Source organism: Paramormyrops kingsleyae, chromosome 4 (assembly GCF_048594095.1).
Source record: "Paramormyrops kingsleyae isolate MSU_618 chromosome 4, PKINGS_0.4, whole genome shotgun sequence".
NCBI lineage: Eukaryota > Metazoa > Chordata > Actinopteri > Osteoglossiformes > Mormyridae > Paramormyrops > Paramormyrops kingsleyae.
The window spans coordinates 9353599-9363596 of NC_132800.1; positions in this window are offsets into that span (position 1 = coordinate 9353599).

Sequence of the window (9998 nt, forward strand, 5' to 3'; positions counted from 1 at the left end):
CAGCACAGACACTGTTGAGAGAACAGTAGATGTAAGAGCAATTAAGCAAGGCACAGCTAAAGTGTATAGCAGACCAGTTTCTGAACTTGTTTTGCTGATTTCTCCCAAACATGATGTTGAATATTTTTAGATAATGTGGTTATGGAATATGGTATCCTTTAGATACCAGACAGGGAGTGTCATGGTTTTAGAAGACTGGAGGTGCATTTGCAGTTTTGAAGCATAATGTCTGGGCTGTTATCTGTGCTGCATGGACACCATCTGCTGGTCAGTGCTGGTAGTGGAGGAAATATTGCGTTTGGTTTGATTTTCTGTTAGAGGCGAGGCTGGATGGCGGTTCGTCATTTTTCTAGTTTAAAGGCGGTGTTCATAGCGGTTTAAACTTTATGCCATTTGGAGCCAGTGCCCTGTGAGTATATTCCGTGTTTTACTAGGATGAGACGGGTAACTTTGGTGCAGTGGATTTATGATAAAACATTTTGCCTTAAATGTAATGGTGGCTGGTTGCGGTCGGCTAAACCACTTGAGTGAATGCTAGCTTGTAATAACCAGTGCACAAGACGTATACAGTTTTTTACAAAATAAAGAATAAGGACAGAAGGGATGGATCAGGCTGCATTCGTGGTTCTTCATGCTTATTTTAACATGTTTAGCTGACTGGATAGCTCGGCAGCGAAACTTAGTGAGGCCAGTACAATTAGGGTACTCCAAGCCGAAGGGAAAAACAGGTTCAAATGGAGATGGTCAGATAAGTTAACAAACAGGAGCAACAAATCCAAATAGGCAGACAAAATCTCAGAATCAAAGGACAAAGCAGACCCAAAAAAACAGAATAAGTAGTGATGTTAAGCTTGACACCGAAGCTCCGAGGCATGTGTCAAAAAAAACGATACAGTACGTTCTGAAGCAGAACTTCGATGCTTCTTCCGTTCCACCCGAAACACGTGACCATGGTGATCCGAAGCTTCGTTCTGTGCTCAACCGCGTGACTGCTTCAGAAAAGTGAAAATGAGGCGCGAACCTCAGTGCCGGTTTCGAACGTGTTGTTGAGTACATATACGTGGGAGCAAACACACTGCATTGGAAGTGTTTGAGCAATGGAACCAGAAAGGAAAAGAGGTCGTTCTGAAGTTTGGCAACACTTCAAACTTGTATCAACAAATAAGGTGTGTTGTTTGATAAATTGGGTAATATTTATTTATGTGTGTAAAAGTATTGATTCTGTTATTCTTGTACTGCCCTGGTCTAGGTGGAATGTTTGGAGTGCTCTCAGCAGTTGTCCTATAGTAAGAACACCTCATCAATGTTCAGACATTTCTGTGCAAAGCATGACAATGTCCAGAATATTCCATCCATGTCAGTCTACAAGAAGTCCAGGTATAGCACAGTCTTGCAGCTATACTAATAATAACCAACAATGTACTACTACTCCTAATAATAATTATTATAATTAGTATTCTTAATGAAGAACTAATATGATTAATGAATAAGCATAGTTATTATGAATTTGTCCTGATTGTGTTCAAGGAAAAGCTTAATTGTACAAATACTTAATATCAATCATGGGTGAGGGTATTACCCTATAATCTGTATAATGTTACTGGGTATGTTTTCGAGTCCCGTCACAGAGACCAAGAAACAAAAGATTGATGAGGCTTTGGTGAAAATATTTGTAAAGGATTCACAACTCTTCACCATAGTGGACGATGCTGGATTCAGGGAGTTTGTGGGAATCCTGGATCCAACCTACATTCTCCCATCCAGGCAAACATGAAAGGGTCTGGTGGCAGAAATAATTAAGATAGAAAAAGAGAAAGCAAAGGAAGAGGTGAAAAAGGCTAAGGCAGTAAGTCTAACATCTGACACGTGGACATCCATACATATGGAAGCTTATTTAGCAGTCAAATGCCATTTTATAAAGGATAAGACTGAGCTGTCTGCTGTATTATTGGGAGCAGGAAAATTCCCAGAGTCTCATTCTGCAGAAAACATGGCTGCAGTCAAGGCAGCCTTGATGGTGGAGTGGGGAATACAGAATAAAGTCCGATGCCTTGTGACTGATGCTGCACCAAACATGATTGCCTGTGCCAGCAATTTAAAGGTCAGACACACAACTTGCATTGCACATGCACTAAATTTGGTCGTGAAGAAGGCCATTGATCAGACCGAAGGACTTCGTGATATCAGATCCAAGGCAAGACAGATTGTGACTTACTTCAGAACCAGTACAACTGCTAGAGAAAGGCTTTCCCAAATTCAACAGCAGATGGGCAGGCCCACTCTCAGAATGATTCAAGAAGTGGAAACCCACTGGAATAGCACCTATTCCATGCTACAGCGATTGCATGGTGAAAGAGAGCCAGTTGGTGCTGCATTGGTCACTTTGAAGACAGAGTTCATGACCCTGACCTCAGAGGAGTATGACATGATTCATGAGTGTCTGGGTGTTTTATGTCATTTCAATGAGGCAACTGTTGCACTTTCTGAAGAAAAGAGAGTGTCAGGATCCAAGGTAATTCCTCTTATCCGCATGCTTAGACATGCTGTGAATATAAAACTGTCCCAGGCACAGAACATCAAGGCCCAGCAGTTGTGCAAGAACCTCTTGAGGTTGCTCACTGAGAGGTTGTCCATCTATGAAACCATGAGCATTATGACACTGGCCACACTGCTGGATCCAAGATATAAAATTGCAGGTGTCTGTAACCAATCTAATGCTCAGACTGCTGTGAGACGCCTTACAGCACAGTGTGCATCCATCATACGATCGCAGGAGACCCAGCAGAACCCATCCACTTCCACATACACTCAGTCACCAGAGCCTGCAGGAACCTCATCTGGTACTGCAATAGCCACCGGTACTGTTGCAGCCTTTCACATTTCTATGATATGGTTCAATTACACTGAATTGGGATATATAATTGCACAGTACATAATGCATAGTGTAGAAAATGATTCATGCTTTGTCATTGTGGTTCCAGGTCTGTGGGATCTTCTGGACAGTGATGTGGGGGAAAGCAGACAGATCAAGAGTTCAACAGCAGATGCTACTGTGGAGGTTCGGCAGTACCTCAGTGACCCCAATATACCACGTACTGAAGACCCTTTGGGGTTCTGGGATATGCAGCAGGCTGTGTATCCACACTTATACGAACTTGCAGTACAGTTTTTATGCACTCCATCGTCCTCCGTTCCATGTGAGCGGGTATTCTCCAAAGCAGGAGAAGTGGTGAATAAAAAACGTAACCAACTTAGCCCCCGCGCTGTTGAACAAATACTGTTCCTGAATAAAAATCTGTAGACTAATGGCCCCTCTTCCGTTACACAAGCACCCCTTCCCAGTTCAGTCAATGGTTTCCCAGTCCACAAGAAGTCACATTCAATTTCACCAGGTCATTAATGTTCATGACGCACTACAGACCATTAGCATTTTTGCCAATTTATCTGTATTCAGATTCACTGCACTCACTCAAAATTAAGTGTTATTTCCTTATTTGACCACTTGGTGTCACTAATGGTCATTTCGGAAGGCTTCGAGTACTGAACCTTTTTTCGACACACTTGAAAAGGATGCTTTAGTGCTTTGGAAAGCTTCGTTTTACCATCACTAAGAATAAGACAATCACACCAAAAAAAAAAAAAAAGGAGGAGGAGGAGGAAGAGGAAGAGGAGGAAGAAGAAGAAGAAGAAGAAGAAGAAGAAGAAGAAGAAGAAACCCACTCAAAATTGCAAACCAGAGCAACAATCTCACAAAGAGTCAGAGCAAAAGAAATCTTAAATAACAGATGTAACTAGGCGCAGGTGTAACTTGTTGACTGATTAACAGGCGAGGTGGTGCTGTAGAGGATTCTGGGAATTGCAGTCCTAGGGGAGTGTGACTGATTGGGTGGAGGTGAGGTACATTCTGGGATTTGCAGTGTTCAGTTGGTCCATGACACACACAAAAACATAATATTAAATAATATTATGAAAAGATCAGAGAAATCATTCTCACAGGTATTCAGTGTAATGATGCAGACTGCCCCTCAGTGCACGACCCTGCCTTATGGGGACGGCCTATTGCCGTGATCCCTTTTTTATATTTACTTTTAACATGTCGTAGGTTTGTACAGCTGCTACCTTGGCCAGGTCTCTCTTGTAAAAGAGATTTTTAATCTCAATGGGACTTCCTGGTAAAATAAAGGTAAATAATAAAATAATTCTGCATCCAACCAGCTGCTCTACTGCATAGTTCACATTATTCAGTTCAAGCATATAGCAGAACACTAGAATTTAGCTGCAAAGGCCTGTCACTTACCCTAAACAATTATAGTTTTTCTCGATTGCTTTGGAGCATTTCTCAAATGACAATTAACATTTGTGAAACAACAAGTGTAATCCCCATGCCATGATGTCACTCATGCACAGCTGAACATCATTTCTCATTACTTCACACTAATTTCCAAATGTTTTAATACATATATGCAAATGGTTTTGTACAATTGTCATGGCTTGGTACAATTTTCAGTTGCTTTAGACTTGTTGGTTAAAATAGATTATGTAGTTTCCCACTGTAATAATTCTATACCCAATAACATGTATGTATCTGATCATCATGTTAGTGATCCCACGCAAAAGAGTTAAACTAAACTTTCAAAATGATTGAAACATGCATTTTATAAACTGCAGTGATACTGCATTGTTGTGTTTTTGCTTGTTCTTGCATTGTGGTTTTGCTGTTTTTGTGTTATACAGTGTTGTGTGACTATTTTGTTTGCTATTGTACTGTGTCTTGAGATCTGAAGAAGTTACTTGTGCATGTGAGTGCTTTCTCTTGCCAGTGAACTTTACAAACTGTAATGTAGAGCATCACAATGTTGAAAATGCACTCTAAAAAGAATGTGTTTGGGTCTACTCAAAAAGGTGTGTTAACTATTTGCATTGATCTTTTTAAGTTGTCCCAACTTAACTGTCCGAATTCAGTATTATTAAGTAATTGTTACTAAACTATCATTATTACACCAACAGAAATCATTAAATACATTAAAAGCTATATTAAGTTGAATCTACTCGATATTCAGTGGGCTGTTACGTGCCGTAAGTTTCAGATACGTGCCGTAAGTTTGGGGATGCCTACAGTATAGGTTCTTCGGACGCCCTGCCCACTCGCCCATTCGTCCACCGTTCCTTCGACTCCGCCCCGGACCTGGCCACGCCTCCCATCTGCGGCCGTTTCCTGTTCCAGGTTCCGAGAAGAAAAGCCGGACAGCAAGTTACCTCGGGAGCTCTGCTCATTATTTTGTATTTGTGATTTGGATTGTTATTGGTTTGATTATTAGTGTATGACGGTTTTTGATTTTCGGATTTTGATTTCTTGCTTTGCCCCTCGGTACGTTTGCTTTGGTTTGTTTTGTCTCCTGGTGTATTTGATCTCTCGCTTGTGTTCAACTACTCTCTTTAACTGGGGGGCTGTTCCACGAAGCGAGCTTATAAAATCGAGGATTATTTGTAATACCCTCACTTGAGTTAGCCTAACAGTTCACTTCAGGCTCATTGAGTTCCACGAACAAAATTCAGGTGTATTTAATCTCCGCTAATTCAAACCAAGATTGACAAGAATGGCTCATGCGCGTCCACGCGATATAAAAGGCAGCCTTGTTAATCGATGCTGGATAAGTAAGAATGGAAGGAAAGGAAAGAGCGTTTCGCCCCCCTAAGTGGAGCAAGAATTATTACTGCAAGCCTATGAGGACTACAAAGACATAATAACCAGAAAGGGGAACGAGCTGCATCATCAAATCTCGTGAGGCTGCATGGCAGAAAATAGCTGACAGGTTAAATGCGTAAGAACATGATTTAAGTAACCTTTGTGTTAAGGATGTAAAAATATTTAACAACTAAATGAGAACAGTTTCAAGCCTTCAAAATGTACAGTATAATTGTAATTATTAATAATGCTTCGTTTCAGGAGCAACATGAGTGGAATGAAAAGGTCCTGGCAGCAAGTGAAGATTAAATACAAAAATATTCTTGAGAACGGTAAAAAGTAAATCAAATTAGAACTACATTTTTAAAGAATTCATTTAAAGCCCACATTGCATTGTATAATTTAGCCACCAAAGAGAGTGCTGCGGCTGCTGCAACCAGTGGGGGCCCACCTCCAGCAGCCTGTACCCCAGCCGAGGTGATGGCCCACCTCCAGCAGCCTGTACCCCAGCCGAGGTGATGGCCCACCTCCAGCAGCCTGTACCCCAGCCGAGGTGATGGCCCACCTCCAGCAGCCTGTACCCCAGCCGAGGTGATAGGCCGTGTATGGTTCTGTGCAAGGGCCATTATTGAGGGGATTGAGGGAGGAACATCCTCAGACGTTGTTCCTTCCAGTCGTGTGCAGTCTTATGTGAAAGGTACCGTATTTTTTACGTAAAAGGTACTCATTTTTTACCTGTCCATCTCCTGCTCCATCGTCCCCCCACTCGTGAACAAGACCCCGAAGTACTTAAACTCCTCCACTTGGGGAAGGACCCCATCCCCGACCCGGAGAGAGCATTCTACCCTTTTCCGGCTGAGGACCATGGTCTCGGATTTGGAGGTTCTGATTCTCATCCCAGCCGCTTCACACTCGGCTGCAAACTGTCCCAGCGAGAGCTGAAGGTCACGGTCCGATGAATCCAACAGGACCACATCATCTGCAAAAAGACAGACCTAATACTGAGGTCACCAAACCGAACACCCTCAACGCCCTGGCTGCGCCTAGATATTCTGTCCCTAAAAACTATGAACAGAATCGGTGACAAAGGGCAGCCCTAACGGAGTCTAACCCTCACCGGAAACAAGTCCGACTTATTGCCGCCCATGCGGACCAGACTCTGGCACCAGTCATACAGGGACCGAACAGCCCTTAAAAGGAAGCCTGGCACCCCATACTCCCAGAGCACCCCCCCACAGGACTCCCAGAGGGACACGTTCGAATGCCTTCTCCAAGTCCACAAAACACATGTAGACTGGTTGGGCAAACTCCCATGAACCCTCCAGAACCCTGCGGAGAGTATAGAGCTGTTCCACGGCCAGGGCGAAAACCACACTGCTCCTCCTGCATCCGAGGTTCGACAATCCGGCGGACCCTCCTCTCCAGAACCCACGAATAGAACTTACCAGGGAGGCTGAGGAGTGTGATCCCCCTATACTTGGAGCACACCCTCTGCTCCCCCTTCTTAAAAAGGGGGACCACCACCCTGGTCAGCCAGTCCAGAGGCACTGCCCCCGATGTCCACGCGATGCTGCAGATGCGTGTCAACCAGGACAGCCCCACAGCATCCAGAGCCTTAAGGAACTCCGGGCGGATATCATCCACCCCCGGGGCTCAGCCACCGAGGAGCTTTTTAACCACCTCAGTGACCTCCGCCCCCGAGATAGGGGAGTCCACACCCAAGTCCCCATACTCTGCTTCCACATTGGAAGGCGTGTCGGTGGGATTGAGGAGGTCTTCGAAGTACTCCTTCCACCAACCCAAAATGTCCCGGGTTGAGGTCAGCAGCACCCCATCCCCACCATAAACAGTGTTGATGTTGCACTGCTTTCCTGCCCGGAGTCGCCGGATGGTGGACCAGAATCGCCTCAAAGTCATTTTCCATAGCCTCACCAAACTCCTCCCAAACCCGAGTTTTTGCCTCAGTGACTCCGCTGCATCCCGCTTGGCCTGCCGGTACCTGTCAGCTGCCTCTGGAGTCCCACAGGCTAAAAAGGCTCTGCCTCTGGACTCCTTCTTCAGCTTGACGGCATCCCTCACCACTGGTGTCCACCACTGGTGGCCGCAACAGGCACCGACCACCTTACGGCCACAGCTCCGGTCAGCCGCCTCCACAATGGAGGCGCGGAACATGGCCCATTCGGACTCAATGTCCCCCGCCTCCCCCGGGACATGGGAGAAGTTCTGCCGGATGTAGGAGTTGAAACTCCTCCTGACAGGGGATTCCGCCAGATGTTCCCAGCAGACCCTCACTATACGCTTGGGCCTGCCAGGCCTGGCCCCCACCAGCAGAGCCAACCCACCACCAGGTAGTGATCAGTTGACAGATCCGCCCCTCTCTTCACCCCAGTGTCCAAGACATGCGGCCACAAGTCCGATGACACGACTACAAAGTCGATCATCGAACTGCGGCCTCGGGTGTCCTGGTGCCAGGTGCACATATGAACACCCTTATGCCTGAACATGGTGTTCATTATGGACAATCCGTGACAAGCACAGAAGTCCAACAACAGAACACCACTCGGGTTCAGATCCGGGGGGCCATTCCTCCCAATCACGCCACTCCAGGTCTCATTGCCCACGTGAGCATTGAAGTCCCCCAGCATAACAAGAGAGTCCCCAGAAGGAGTGCTCTCCAACAGCCCTTTCCTGAGACTCTAAAAAGGGTGGGTACTCTGAACTGCCGCTCGGCGCATAAGCGCAAACAACAGTCAGAACCCGTCCCCCCACCCGAAGGCAAAAGGAAGGCTACCCTCACGTCCACTGCGGTAAACTCCAATGTACAGGCGCCCAGCAAGGGGGCAATAAGTATGCCCACCCCTGCTCGGCGCCTCTCCCCGCAGGCAACTCCAGAGTAGAAGAGGGTCCAACCCCCTTTGAGGAGACTGGTTCCAGAGCCCAAGCCATGCGTCGAGGTGAGCCCGACTATGTCTAGCCGGAACTTCACAACCTCGCACACCAGCTCAGGCTCCTTCCCCATCAGAGATGTGACATTCCATGTCCCAAGAGCTAGCTTCTGCAGCCGAGTACTAATACTAAAGAAAGTCTGTTAACTATTTTCATGGACATTTCTGAGTAGAAAACAAAAAAATTAAGGTAGAGCAACTTTATTTGAATGATGAGGTAACTTAATATTTCAATGAATATTGAATTAATATTAAGTAGGTATTACATGACTTGATTAAGGTACACATAGGCTGACATTTGGTGCCCGAGCTGAAACTGTTCTGGGCCAGAACAGGGCCACCAACATGTCTGCATCTGGCTTTGTGCTGGCCCATGTGTGGGCCACCTCTGGCAAACCAGATCTGGGCCATCAAGGGGCCGTCATTCATTGCGGTATGTGGGCCGGGTGTAAGCGCATAGTGTGGGCCAGATCCGGGCCATACCAATTTTGGTATGCGGGCCCCACACTGTACAGAAATGAACCACTGGCAAAGTAACGCAAAGTGATACACATAGACTGTGCAACCGTAAGGGCTTTAGAGCGATGTGTGTTCTTAGAAATGTAAGGTTCCAATAACTGACACAAATATGTAATACTGCGTCAACTAAATCTATAGTGCTCGTACAAATAATCATACGGTAAATGCAACGGATCTATCCTGGGCCGAAGTACTTGTGGAACCTGTTGCCTTAAAACTCTATGAATGACCCGCGCTCCCTCATCAACTGGATTATGAATAAACGGGCACGCCATAGTTATTCATGTAAACGCCTTCAATGCACTCCTTGTCATTTTATACTTTCTGAGTAATTGGAATTGCCTGCATGTAAACTGTAATAATTTTATATTGGAGGGTCGATGTGTGTGAGAGAGGGAGAGAACAGCAGCAGAATAATCCCAGCCCCGCAGAATGTCGTGCTGTGACATCACATGGCTTGTCCAATCATATTCATCAAGCTAAGCTAAGCTTCACAGCTAACCTGCCACGGAGCAGGCTTGTCCAAGAGCATATGTTGACATAGTAACTAAGCGGAGCTTCAGGTTAGCCTCGTTTGTGGAACCGAATTTGGAAAAATTAAGCCGGGATTGTCAAATAAGGCTGGCTTTTGAGGTTAGCTCGCTTCGTGGAACAGCCCCCGGGCCAACCCGCTAACGCGACCGTTCACACAAACAAAACACCCAACCATCAAACACTGCATTCACGCTTTGCTCAAACACGACCAGAACACCGCCACTGCCAAACGATCGTGCCTGGCCGACACAAACCCCTCTTAGGAATAATTGCATCCTACCTGTGGGTGACAATAAGGAGACGCGAAACTTTAC